This window comes from Petromyzon marinus, chromosome 82 (genome assembly GCF_048934315.1).
Source record: "Petromyzon marinus isolate PM22_M1 ecotype Great Lakes invasive population chromosome 82, UKy_Petmar_22M1.pri1.0, whole genome shotgun sequence".
Taxonomy (NCBI): Eukaryota; Metazoa; Chordata; class Hyperoartia; order Petromyzontiformes; family Petromyzontidae; genus Petromyzon; species Petromyzon marinus.
The window spans coordinates 7,466,009-7,477,686 of NC_133747.1; the positions used below are offsets into that span (position 1 = coordinate 7,466,009).

At 49.0% G+C, this 11,678-nt stretch overlaps 1 long non-coding RNA gene across 2 annotated transcripts in view; it reads right to left on the reverse strand.

The window, feature by feature from the left end:
- The window catches only part of LOC116958750 (uncharacterized), a 17,098-nt gene extending 5,804 nt beyond the window's left edge, over window positions 1–11,294 (reverse strand). The window contains exons 1-4 of one of the 2 annotated variants that reach the window (XR_012931252.1): window positions 11,053–11,294; window positions 7,463–7,544; window positions 3,783–3,926; window positions 1,262–1,382 (exon numbers count right to left, since the gene is read on the reverse strand). This is a non-coding gene — a long non-coding RNA (uncharacterized LOC116958750). Of the gene's footprint in view, window positions 1–1,261; window positions 1,383–3,782; window positions 3,927–7,450; window positions 7,545–11,052 lie in introns of both variants that reach the window. The other variant, XR_012931251.1, reaches the window with a different exon arrangement.
- Between the last annotated feature and the right edge of the window lie 384 nt (window positions 11,295–11,678).

Below are 11,678 nucleotides of genomic sequence, written 5' to 3' on the forward strand. Positions count from 1 at the left end.
GTGGTAGTAGTAGTGGTAGTAGTAGTGGTAGTAGTAGTGGTAGTAGTAGTCTTAGTGGTAGTGGTAGTAGTAGTGGTGTAGTGGTAGTAGTAGTGGTGGTAGTAGTGGTAGTACTAGTGATAGTTGTGGTAGTGATAGTTGTGGTAGTAGTAGTGGTAGTGATAGTTGTGATAGTAGTAGTGGTGGTAGTGGTGGTGGTAGTGGTGGTAGTAGTAGTGGTAGTTGTGGTAGTGGTAGTAGTTGTAGTAGTGGTGGTAGTGGTAGTGGTAGTTGTGGTAGTGGTAGTGATAGTGATAGTTGTGATAGTAGTAGTGGTAGTAGTGGTAGTGATAGTTGTGGTAGTGGTAGTAGTAGTGGTAGTAGTAGTAGTGGTAGTAGTAGTGGTAGTAGTAGTGGTAGTAGTAGTGGTAGTAGTGGTGTAGTAGTGGTACTAGTAGTGGTAGTGATAGTGGTGGTAGTAGTAGTGGTAGTAGTAGTGGTAGTGATAGTGGTGGTAGTAGTGGTGGTGATAGTTGTGGTAGTAGTAGTTGTGGTCGTGGTGATAGTTGTGGTAGTAGTAGTAGTAGTTGTGGTAGTGGTGGTAGTTGTGGTAGTGGTAGCAGTAGTGGTAGTGATAATTGTAGTAGTGGTAGTAGTAGTGGTAGTAGTAGTGGTAGTAGTAGTAGTGATAGTTGTGGTAGTGGTAGTTGTGGTAGTGGTGGTAGTAGTGGTAGTGATAGTGGTGGTGGTGATAGTTGTGATAGTGATAGTTGTGGTAGTGGTGGTGGTTGTGGTAGTGGTAGTGATGGTCGTGGTAGTGGTAGTGGTGTAGTGGTAGTAGTAGTGGTGGTAGTAGTGATAGTGATAGTTGTGGTAGTGGTAGTGGTGGTAGTGGTGGTAGTGGTAGTTGTGGTAGTGGTAGTGATAGTTGTGATAGTAGTAGTGGTGGTAGTGGTGGTAGTGGTAGTTGTGATAGTAGTGGTAATGGTAGTGGTAGTAGTGATAGTGGTAGTTGTGGTAGTGGTAGTGGTAGTAGTGGTGGTAGTAGTGGTAGTAGTAGTGGTAGTGGTGGTAGTGGTAGTTGTGATAGAGGTAGTGGTGATAGTTGTGATAGTGATAGTTGTGGTAGTGGTGGTGGTTGTGGTAGTGGTGGTAGTTGTGGTAGTTGTGGTAGTGGTGGTAGTGATAGTGGTGGTGGTGGTGATAGTTGTGATAGTGATAGTTGTGGTAGTGGTGGTAGTTGTGGTACCACCACCACTACTTCCTCCACTCTCTCGCTCACCTTCCGTGATACATGGGGGATGCAACGAGTTGCTCCACACTGACGCACGCTGGGGTAGGTCAGGGAACGGAACGTCGGACTCCGCGCCTTGTTCTGCAGTGCAACCAGGCTGCCAAGGGGTCTATCGCATGTTGAACGGCGGACAGAGACAGACACACACAGATATATACAGATACACACACACACAGACACACAGATACACACACACAGACACACAGATACACACACAGATATATACAGATACACACACACACAGACACACAGATACACACACACACACAGATACACACACAGATATATACAGATACACACACACACAGACACACAGATACACACACACACACAGATATATACAGATACACACACAGACACACACACACACAGACACACACACACAGACACACACACAGACACACACAGATACACACACACAGACACACACAGACACACACAGATATATACAGATACACACACACAGATACACACACAGACACACACACAGATACACACACACAGACACACACAGATACACACACACAGATTCACACACACATACACACACACAGATACACACACAGATACACACACAGATACACACACAGACACACACACACAGACACACACACACAGATACACACACACAGACACACACACAGACACACACAGATACACACACAGACACACACACAGACACACAGATACACACAGAGACATATACAGACACACACACACAGACACACACACACACAGATACACACACACAGACACACACACAGACACACAAAGACACACACACAGACACACACAGACACACGCACAGACACACACACAGACACACACACAGACACACACAGATACACACACAGACACACACACAGACACACAGATACACACAGAGACATATACAGACACACACACACAGACACAGACACACACACAGATACACACACACAGACACACACACAGACACACACAGACACACACACAGACACACACAGACACACGCACAGACACACACACAGACACACACACAGACACACACAGATACACACACAGACACACACACAGACACACACACAGACACAGATACACACACAGACATACACACACAGATATATACAGATACACACACACAGACACACACACACAGACACACAGATACACACACATACACACAGACACACACACAGACACACACACACAGACACACACACACAGATACACACAGATACACACACAGACACACACACAGATACACACACAGACACACACACAGACAAACACACAGATACACACACAGACACACACACAGACACATAGATACACATAGATACACACACAGATACACACACACACACACAGACACACAGATACACACAGACACAGATATATACAGATACACACACAGATACACACACAGATACACACACACAGATACACACACACAGACACACACACACAGATACACACACACAGATACACACACACAGATACACACAGACACACACAGATACACACACAGACACACACACACAGACACACACAGATACACACACACACAGACACACAGACACACACACAGATACACACACACAGATACACACACAGACACACAGATACACACACACACACAGATACACACACACAGATACACACACACAGACACACACACACAGATACACACCCACAGATACACACAGACACACACAGATACACACACAGACACACACACACAGACACACACAGATACACACACAGATACACACAGACACACATAGATACACACACAGACACACACAGACACACACACAGATACACACAGACACACACACACAGACACACACACACCGATACACACACACAGACACATAGATACACACACACACACACACAGATACACAGATACACACACACAGATACACACACACAGACACATAGATACACACACACACAGATACACACACAGATACACACACACAGACACACAGATACACACAGACACACATAGATACACACACAGATACACACACAGATACAGATACACACACAGATACAGATACACACACAGACACACACACACAGACACACACACAGATACACACACAGACACACACACAGACACACAGATACACACACAGATACACACACAGATATACACACACACAGACACAGATACACACACAGCAACACACACACTCACACGCAGATACACACACAGATACACCCACAGACACAGAGACACACACACAGATACACACACACAGATACACACACACACAGACACATAGATACACTCACACGCAGATACACACACAGACACACACAGATACACACATACACACACCCACATACACACACATACACACACATACATACACATACATACACACATACATACACATACACACGCATACATACACACATACACACATACATACACACACATACATACAACAACAACCGCCATTCGCCACTAAGTGGCGGTGACGTCACCACGACGCTTGTGCCAGGCTATGTGCACCTTGAGGCCACGTGAAGTGTCGAACGCCCGCTGGCAGGAGGTCACGGGGCAGACCCAGCAGGTGCCACGGGTCGACTGACTGAGATCACTGAGATGACTGGCTGAGATCACTGAGATGAGTGGCTGATGCACCACCTGTGCCCCCTACATTGCCATACAGACACACACAGACACGCACACAGACACACACACACAGACACACACACAGACACACACACACACACACAGACACAGATACACACACAGACACACACACAGACACACACACAGACACACACACACAGACACACACACACAAAGACAGGTGTGGTAGTAGTAGTGGTAGGTGTAGTAGTAGTGGTAGTAGTAGTGGTAGTAGTAGTGGTAGGTGTTGTAGTAGATGTAGTAGTAGTGGTAGGTGTTGTAGTAGTGGTAGTTGTAGTGGTAGGTGTAGTAGTGGTAGTAGTAGTGGTAGGTGTAGTAGTAGTGGTAGGTGTAGTAGTAGTGGTAGGTGTAGTAGTGGTAGTAGTAGTGGTAGGTGTAGGTGTAGTAGTGGTAGTAGTAGCTGTAGTAGTAGTGGTAGTAGTAGTGGTAGGTGTAGTAGTGGTGGTAGTAGTGGTAGGTGTAGTAGTAGTGGTAGGTGTAGTAGTAGTGGTAGGTGTAGTAGTGGTAGTAGTAGTGGTAGGTGTAGGTGTAGTAGTGGTAGTAGTAGCTGTAGTAGTAGTGGTAGTAGTAGTGGTAGGTGTAGTAGTAGTGGTAGGTGTAGTAGTGGTAGTAGTAGTGGTAGTAGTAGTGGTGGTAGTAGTGGTAGGTGTTGTAGTAGTGGTAGTAGTAGTGGTAGTAGTAGTGGTAGTTGTTGTAGTAGATGTAGTAGTAGTGGTAGGTGTTGTAGTAGTGGTAGTTGTAGTGGTAGGTGTAGTAGTGGTAGTAGTAGTGGTAGGTGTAGTAGTGGTAGTAGTAGTGGTAGGTGTAGTAGTAGTAGTGGTAGTAGTGGTATTAGTGGTAGTAGTAGTAGTAGTTCCAGTGGTACCTGTAGTAGTGGTAGTAGTGGTACCTGTAGTAGTGGTACATGTAGTAGTACCAGTGGTACCTGTAGTGGTACCAGTGGTACCTGTAGCAGTGGTACCTATAATAGTAGCAGTGGCACCTGTAGTGGTACCAGTGGTACCTGTAGTGGTAGTAGTACCTGTAGTGGTAGTAGTGGTACCAGTGGTGCCTGTAGTGGTAGCTGTAGTGGTATCTGTAGTGGTACCAGTGGTACTTGTAGTGGTACCAGTGGTACCTGTAGTGGTAGTAGTACCTGTAGTGGTAGTAGTGGTACCAGTGGTGCTGTAGTGGTAGCTGTAGTGGTATCTGTAGTGGTACCAGTGGTACCTGTAGTGGTACCTGTAGTGGTAGTAGTGGTACGTGTAGTGGTACGTGTAGTGGTACCAGTGGTACCTGTAGTGGTACCAGTGGTGTCTGTAGTGGTACCTGTGGTGGTAGTAGTGGTTGTAGTGGTTGTAGTGGAACCTGTAGTGGTACCTGTAGAGGTACCTGTAGTAGTAGTACCAGTGGTACCTGTAGTGGTACCTGTAGTGGTACCAGTGGTGCCTGTAGTGGTAGTAGTGGGACCTGTAGTGGAACCTGTAGTAGTACCACTGGCACCTGTAGTAGTAGTGGTACCAGTGGTACCTGTAGTGGTAGTAGTGGTATCAGTGGTACCTGTAGTGGTAGTAGTACCAGTGGTACCTGTAGTGGTAGTAGTGGTAGTAGTGGTACCAGTGGTACCTGTAGTGGTACCTGTAGTGGTACCTGTAGTGGTAGTAGTGGTACCAGTGGTACCTGTAGTGGTAGTAGTGATACCAGTGATACCAGTAGTACCTGTAGTGGTAGTAGTGGTAGTAGTGGTACCAGTGGTACCTGTGGTGGTACCTGTAGTGGTAGTAGTGGCTACCAGTGGTACCTGTGGTGGTACCTGTAGTGGTAATAGTGGTAGTAGTGTTACCAGTGATACCAGTGGTACCTGTAGTGGTAATAGTGGTAGTAGTGGCTACCAGTGGTACCTGTGGTGGTACCTGAAGTGGTAATAGTGGTAGTAGTGTTACCAGTGGTACCAGTGGTACCTGTAGTGGCTACCAGTGGTACCTGTGGTGGTACCTGTAGTGGCTACCAGTGGTACCTGTGGTGGTACCTGTAGTGGTAGTAGTGGCTACCAGTGGTACCTGTGGTGGTACCAGTGGTACCTGTGGTGGTACCTGTAGTGGTAATAGTGGTAGTAGTGTTACCAGTGATACCAGTGGTACCTGTAGTGGTAATAGTGGTAGTAGTGGCTACCAGTGGTACCTGTGGTGGTACCTGTAGTGGTAGTAGTGGTAGTAGTGGTACCAGTGGTACCTGTAGTGGTACCTGTAGTGGTAATAGTGGTAGTAGTGGCTACCAGTGGTACCTGTGGTGGTAGTAGTGGCTACCAGTGGTACCTGTAGTGGTACCTGAAGTGGTAGTAGTGGCTACCAGTGGTACCTGTGGTGGTACCAGTGGTACCTGTGGTGGTACCTGTAGTGGTAATAGTGGTAGTAGTGTTACCAGTGATACCAGTGGTACCTGTAGTGGTAATAGTGGTAGTAGTGGCTACCAGTGGTACCTGTAGTGGTACCTGAAGTGGTAGTAGTGGCTACCAGTGGTACCTGTGGTGGTACCTGTAGTGGTAGTAGTGGTAGTAGTGGTACCTATAGTGGTACCTGTAGTGGTAGTAGTGGTACCAGTGGTACCTGTGGTGGTACCAGTGGTACCTGTGGTGGTATCTGTAGTGGTAGTAGTGGTAGTAGTGGTACCTGTAGTGACTACCAGTGGTACCTGTGGTGGTACCTGAAGTGGTAGTAGTGGCTACCAGTGGTACCTGTGGTGGTACCAGTGGTACCTGTGGTGGTACCTGTAGTGGTAGTAGTGGTAGTAGTGGTACCTATAGTGGTACCTGTAGTGGTACCAGTGGTACCTGTAGTGGTAGTAGTGGTACCTGTAGTGGTAGTAGTGGTACCTGTAGTGGTAGTAGTGGTACCTGTAGTGGTACCTGTGGTGGTACCTGTAGTAGTACCAGTGGTGTCTGTAGTGGTACCTGTAGTAGTGCCAGTGGTACCTATAGTGGTAATAGTGGTAGTAGTGGTACCAGTGGTACCTGTAGTGGTAGTAGTAGTAGTGGTACCACTACAGGTACCACTGGTACAGGTACCAGTGGTACCACTACTGGTACCTGTAGTGTAACCTGTAGTGGTACCTGTAGTGGTAGTAGTGGTAGTAGTGGTACCAGTGGTACCTGTAGTGGTACCAGTGGTACCTGTAGTGGTACCATTGGTACCTGTGGTGGTACCAGTGGTACCTGTAGTGGTAGTAGTGGTAGTAGTGGTACCAGTGGTACCTGTAGTGGTACCAGTGGTACCTGTGGTGGTACCAGTGGTACCTGTAGTGGTAGTAGTGGTAGTAGTGGTACCAGTGGTACCTGTAGTGGTACCTGAAGTGGTAGTAGTGGCTACCAGTGGTACCTATAGTGGTACCTATAGTGGTACCTGTGGTGGTACCTGTAGTGGTAGTAGTGGTAGTAGTGTTACCTATAGTGGTACCTGTGGTACCTGTAGTGGTAGTAGTGGTAGTAGTGGTACCTATAGTGGTACCTGTGGTGGTACCAGTGGTACCTGTAGTGGTAGTAGTGGTACCTGTGGTGGTACCTGTGGTGGTATCAGCAGCTGGGGGCCTTGGACGCAGCAGAATCGAAACTTTCGATCCGGGTCAACTTCTGCTTTCAAATCGCTGCAGATGGCAAAACAAACACAGACAAAGCTCCCCCAGGTAGCCTCTAGCAGGGCTGTAGGGGCAAGTGCAGTCACACACAGACACAGACAAAGCTCCCCCAGGTAGCCTCTAGCAGGGCTGTAGGGGCAAGTGCAGTCACACACAGACACAGACAAAGCTACCCCAGGTAGCCTCTAGCAGGGCTGTAGGGGCAAGTGCAGTCACACACAGACACAGACAAAGCTCCCCCAGGTAGCCTCTGGCAGGGCTGTAGGGGCAAGTGCAGTCACACACAGACACAGACAAAGCTACCCCAGGTAGCCTCTAGCAGGGCTGTAGGGGCAAGTGCAGTCACACAGACACAGACAAAGCTCCCCCAGGTAGCCTCTAGCAGGGCTGTAGGGGCAAGTGCAGTTACACAGACACAGACAAAGACAAAGCTCCCCCAGGTAGCCTCTAGCAGGGCTGTAGGGGCAAGTGCAGTTACACAGACACAGACAAAGCTCCCCCAGGTAGCCTCTAGCAGGGCAGTAGGGGCAAGTGCAGTTACAAAGACACAGACAAAGCTCCCCCAGGTAGCCTCTAGTAGGGCTGTAGGGGCAAGTGCAGTCACACAGACACAGACAAAGCTACCCCAGGTAGCCTCTAGCAGGGCTGTAGAGGCAAGTGCAGTCACACAGACACAGACAAAGCTCCCCCAGGTAGCCTCTAGCAGGGCTGTAGGGGCAAGTGCAGTCACACAGACACAGACAAAGCTCCCCCAGGTAGCCTCTGGCAGGGCTGTAGGGGCAAGTGCAGTCACACAGACACAGACAAAGCTCCCCCAGGTAGCCTCTAGCAGGGCTGTAGGGGCAAGTGCAGTTATACAGACACAGACAAAGCTCCCCCAGGTAGCCTCTAGCAGAGCTGTAGGGGCAAGTGCAGTTACACAGACACAGACAAAGCTCCCCCAGGTAGCCTCTAGCAGGGCTGTAGGGGCAAGTGCAGTCACACAGACACAGACAAAGCTACCCCAGGTAGCCTCTAGCAGGGCTGTAGGGGCAAGTGCAGTTACACAGACACAGACAAAGCTCCCCCAGGTAGCCTCTAGCAGGGCTGTAGGGGCAAGTGCAGTCACACAGACACAGACAAAGCTCCCCCAGGTAGCCTCTGGCAGGGCTGTAGGGGCAAGTGCAGTCACACAGACACAGACACAGACAAAGCTCCCCCAGGTAGCCTCTAGCAGGGCTGTAGGGGCAAGGGCAGTTACACAGACACAGACAAAGCTCCCCCAGGTAGCCTCTAGCAGGGCTGTAGGGGCAAGTGCTGTCACACAGACACAGACAAAGCTTCCCCAGGTAGCCTCTAGCAGGGCTGTAGGGGCAAGTGCTGTCACACAGACACAGACAAAGCTTCCCCAGGTAGCCTCTAGCAGGGCTGTAGGGGCAAGTGCAGTCACACAGACACAGACAAAGCTCCCCCAGGTAGCCTCTAGCAGGGCTGTAGGGGCAAGTGCAGTTTCACAGACACACAGACAAAGCTCCCCCAGGTAGCCTCTAGCAGGGCTGTAGGGGCAAGTGCAGTCACACAGACACAGACAAAGCTCCCCCAGGTAGCCTCTAGCAGGGCTGTAGGGGCAAGTGCAGTCACACAGACACACAGACAAAGGTCCCCCAGGTAGCCTCTAGCAGGGCTGTAGGGGCAAGTGCTGTTACACAGACACAGACAAAGCTCCCCCAGGTAGCCTCTAGCAGGGCTGTAGGGACAAGTGCAGTTACACAGACACAGACAAAGCTACCCCAGGTAGCCTCTAGCAGGGCCGTAGGGGCAAGTGCAGTAACACAGACACAGACAAAGCTCCCCCAGGTAGCCTCTAGCAGGGCCCTAGGGGCAAGTGCAGTTACACAGACACAGACAAAGCTCCCCCAGGTAGCCTCTAGCAGGGCTGTAGGGACAAGTGCAGTCACACACAGAGACAGACAAAGCTCCCCCAGGTAGCCTCTAGCAGGGCTGTAGGGGCAAGTGCAGTTACACAGACACAGACAAAGCTCCCCCAGGTAGCCTCTAGCAGTGCTGTAGGGGCAAGTGCAGTTACACAGACACAGACAAAGCTCCCCCCAGGTAGCCTCTAGCAGGGCTGTAGGGGCAAGTGCTGTGTTACACAGAGAGAGACAAAGCTCCCTCAGGTAGCCTCTAGCAGGGCTGTAGGGGCAAGTGCAGTCACACAGACACAGAGACAAAGTTACCCCAGGTAGCCTCTAGCAGGGCTGTAGGGGCAAGTGCAGTCACACAGACACAGACAAAGCTCCCCCAGGTAGCCTCTAGCAGGGCTGTAGGGGCAAGTGCAGTCACACAGACACAGACAAAGCTCCCCCAGGTAGCCTCTAGCAGGGCTGTAGGGGCAAGTGCTGTTACACAGACACAGAGACAAAGCTCCTCCAGGTAGCCTCTAGCAGGGCTGTAGGGGCAAGTGCAGTCACACAGACACAGACAAAGCTCCCCCAGGTAGCCTCTAGCAGGGCTGTAGGTGTATTAGTAGTGGTAGTAGTAGTAGTGGTAGTAGTAGTGATAGTAGTGGTGGTAGGTGTAGTAGTAGTGGTAGTAGTAGTGGTAGTAATGGTAGTAGTAGTGGTAGTAGTAGTGGTAGGTGTAGTAGTAGTTGTAGTAGTAGTGGTAGGTGTAGTAGTAGTGGTAGTAGTAGTAGTGGTAGGTGTAGTAGTAGTGGTAGGTGTAGTAGTAGTGGTAGCTGTAGTAGTTGTGTTAGGTGTAGTGGTAGTAGTAGTGGTAGTAGTAGTAGTAATGGTAGTAGTAGTTGTAGTAGTAGTGGTAGGTGTAGTAGTAGTAGTAATGGTAGTAGTAGTTGTAGTAGTAGTGGTAGCTGTAGTAGTAGTGGTAGTAGTAGTGGTAGCTGTAGTAGTAGTGGTAGTAGTGGTAGTTGCTGTAGTAGATGTAGTAGTAGTGGTAGTAGTAGTGGTGGTAGTAGTAGTGGTGGTAGTAGTAGTGGTAGGTGTAGTAGTAGTGGTAGGTGTAGTAGTAGTGGTAGCTGGAGTAGTAGTGGTAGTAGTGGTAGTTGCTGTAGTAGATGTAGTAGTAGTGGTAGTAGTAGTGGTAGTAGTAGTAGTAATGGTAGTAGTAGTGGTAGTAGTAGTGGTAGTAGTAGTAATGGTAGTAGTAGGTGTAGTAGTAGTGGTAGCTGTAGTAGTAGTGGTAGTAGTAGTGATAGGTGTAGTAGTAGTAGTAGTGGTAGTAGTAGTAATGGTAGTAGTAGTGGTAGTAGTAGTGGTGGTAGTAGTAGTGGTAGCTGTAGTAGTAGTGATATCTGTATTAGTAGTGGTAGCAGTAATAGTAGTGGTAGTTGCTGTAGTAGATGTAGTAGTAGTGGTAGTAGTAGTGGTAGTAGTAGTAGTAATGGTAGTAGTAGTTGTAGTAGTAGTGATAGGTGTAGTAGTAGTGGTAGTAGTAGTGTTGGTAGTAGTAGTGGTAGGTGTAGTAGTAGTGGTAGTAGTAGTGGTAGTAGTAGTGGTAGTTGCTGTAGTAGATGTAGTACCTGTTTAACACGTAGTAGCAGGCTTTTCACGAACAATATTGCTTAAGACTGAGCTGTAACCCACCACCACCCAATACGGCCAATCAGCAAAAAAGTGTTACGCTGACGAACGACTAAATCGTTCATTACTTTATCCATTTATAACTGGAGTTGTTTGAGGATTTGCTTGTAATAACATCAAGCGAGACGGATCACTTCGACAGAATGGTGAAGCTCTTTCTACTTGCTCACGGTCTTAAATAGCAGCAGCAGTAGGGTGACGTCACCATGGCAGCAGAGGGCTGTGGGCGCAGATTTAGGTATCGATAGTGATTGGTGGTGGTGATGGGGTGGTGGTGATGGGGGTGGAAATACAGAAGTTGCAATGGTAAAGTTTCGAGATGAGTCAATGTGTGAGCGAGTGGGTGAGTGAGTGGGTGAGTGGGTGGGTGAGTGGGTGGGTGGGTGAGTGGGTGGGTGAGTGGGTGGGTGAGTGAGTGGGTGGGTGAGTGAGGTGAGTGGGTGAGTGAGTGGGTGGGTGGGTGAGTGAGTGGGTGGGTGGGTGAGTGGGTGAGTGGGTGGGTGGGTGAGTAGGTGAGTGAGTGAGTAGGTGAGTGGGTGGGTGGGTGAGTGAGTGAGTGGGTGAG